Genomic DNA, 2,966 nt, shown 5'->3' on the forward strand with positions numbered 1-2,966 from the left:
CCTACTTCAGTGTAGTGGAGCGGACCGTCGCCCCTTTAGTGCGCTCCTACAATGATATTGTCAATTTCACTTCCCCCCCCCCCTCCATCAACATGTCCAGTGATGAGCCAGGAGGAACATTTTTACACTTCAGAGTATTTGTAGAACAGTCTCATAACACTTTAATGCCATAACACCCCTATTAGCATGAATTCCCTATGGGCATTTTAACTTCCATTGATGTGCACTAGATATACGCTCAAATGTGATTGATTTTGACATAAACACATAAATCCACTCTCTTATTTTAAAACGAGCTCTTCCTCACTTTGCCCAATATTACCCAGGGCAGTAAGGGGATATTATACACTAACACCATAATCTGCTAATTAACTTCACCATGCCCAAGGAAGAGCAATAGTTGTTAGCAATAATGTAGATCATTAAATTTTCAGTCTGTAGATTTGCGCTCTCTCTCCCTTCACTCAACTCCTTTAGCAGCATCAGAACTGCCAGAAAGCTCATTTTTCATGCAGTAATACAGATGTAATTAGAGAGATAATTGGTAACTTCCCATCAGATTATAAACACATGCTTTTACTGTACTGGCAGCTTTAAAGAGACCTCAAATGAAAACAGTTTACCCTCATAAATAAAGACACATTTGATGTGTAATTTGAATTGCCTTCGTTTTAATTCACGTGTTAATAGTGCAGTCATTTTGTCATTATATTCATCAGATGCTCTCATTTATATTTCCTATTTACCTGTATGCCTTTGCCCTATTTGCAGTGTTTATATCATTCAGCATCTTGTTGCCAGCCAGTCCTTGACATTTATTGCAATTTAGAGATGAATTAACACCGGCAAATATGTTCAGATAAAATGTTTGATGTGCTGTTGCAGATTTGAACACAAGCAGGTGAAATGAGAATAAAATCGGGGTGTGATGCATTTACGGCTGGTGTCTGACCAAAACCTGCTTGGGTCTGGTTATAATGAATGCCACCCTGGGCCCCAGCAGGTCCTCCACTGCTGCATGGGTCCAGGGATAATTTGAATTGGAGCATGTGCCATTGCAATCTGCCCATCCCCCCTATCAATCTCTGCCAACTGCCACACTGGTGTTCACAAACACTGCTGCCCATCTGCGGGGCAAAACACTGGCCAGGGCCCCAGTTTAGCTGCATTCAGGAAGAAAATATACTCACTTTTGTAGACGAGTTTAACAAAGTCGAGTTTCTAAATCACCTCTCTCTTACTTCATTTCTTTTCACAGTACATTTAACTCCTAACAGTAAATGAAAAAAGATTTTGTAGATGGCTTCAACGCAATAAAACCGGCCTTAAAAATTTTAAAGACGCCTCAAGCTCACAAGCTTAAAAAAACTAGAGAATAAAGTATTACTAAGAGTTAATTAAATGCACAGATTGTATGTTTGTTTTTCCACCTCTTGCATTCATCCAGCCAGGGAAAAGTTTATCAGAAAAAGTGAGAAAAGTACATTTAGTTTCCTTATTGTGGCAGGCATTCTCATTACTTGATCATGGCTCCCTCTTTTTGTGTTTGTGTTTTGCCATCTGTCATCTTGAGAGGCAAATGAACCAGCTGCCATGGAGTGTGATCTTGCCCAATCAGAAATGTGGTCCTTTTCAAAGCGCATCTGTGTGAAACCTTAAAAAAAAAAAATGCTGATGAAAAAAAAGTGTCTCAAAGTTGTTAATAACATTTTGGCCGGAGAATGTTTTCACCTAGACGCCCCCGATTAGCATAAATGCATAAACTACGCCTCATTAGACGAAACAGAGCTCTTGTGCAAAGGAGTGTAGAAAAAAAATGGAGAGAAAATAAAAGAAAATATGATGTAACAGGTTGTTCAAGGGGAATAAAAAATGTTATTCTCTATCACAGTTCTTCTGTTGCACAGATGAGTGTTTAATTGTTTTCTACAAAACACTTGAGACACTGCCCAACACTTCTGCTGGCTCATAGTCAGTGGGAGAGGAAGGGGGGAGGTGAGGAGTATAGGGAGGGAAGAAGGAGAGGGTTAGAGATTGGGGGGCCTCCCTCTGATCCTCGTCTCCAACCCCCAGCGACAGCACAGCTGGTTACGAAGGATCAGCCTAATTTTCAGGTCTCACTAATGATCGCCAAGAAGAGCAACCACTAATCCCTTAACTGAGAAAAATGATCTCCTGCAGCCCCGCAGTGCAGCTCCACACCCCGAGAGTCCAGTTAGGCATGAGTGGGAGTGACTGAGCGGAGCCAGGACGCCAGGCTGGTCCTGGTCTCCCCCTCCCAGCCCCTCCCCATAGCCACCCTCTATAATGGAGAGTGTTGAGCTGTCCAAAAGTGATTAGCATGAGAGAGCCTCTGACTGATTAAATAATGAGGAATATACAACAGCTCTGTGTTATAAGACGAGTTCAACATTTTACTTTTATATAAACAAAACTGCAATTAATGAAAAAAACAAACATTTTATCTGGACTCAGTTTTGGTTCAAGAGCAAAATGCTAGGATGAGTTTGATATTCTTTTATTTGTGTAATAACAAAAGACATTTTTCCCACACTTTTCCCAGTGAAACTTTCACTTCTAAGAACTGAGAGAGACAAGTAACGAAGACCCGTTCCCTTATTTCCACAGTATGTCAGCTGAGTGTTAAAGGAGTACTCAACTGAAAATGTACTTCTTTTATTAGCATATAGTATCACAACGCTCAGTGCCTGCAGGCTTGAAAGAAGGCTGTAAAAGTTTGTAACTTTCTGCTGTGTGAAGGATGGCACTGATTCTTGGCACTTCTAAAAAAAAAAAACACCACATTAAGTCTGCTCATGGATGAAAAAAATGAATGATGAAAAAACTCCAAAGGAACAAGTATAATAAGCAGGTTATTAGCATGAGGATTATTATCTTGAAGATAGTCAAAAAGAGCGGAGAAATTAGTCGTGCAGTAGGAATGTTTTGAAAAGTTGCTGTGAAAG

This window comes from Labrus mixtus, chromosome 21 (assembly GCF_963584025.1).
Source record: "Labrus mixtus chromosome 21, fLabMix1.1, whole genome shotgun sequence".
NCBI lineage: Eukaryota > Metazoa > Chordata > Actinopteri > Labriformes > Labridae > Labrus > Labrus mixtus.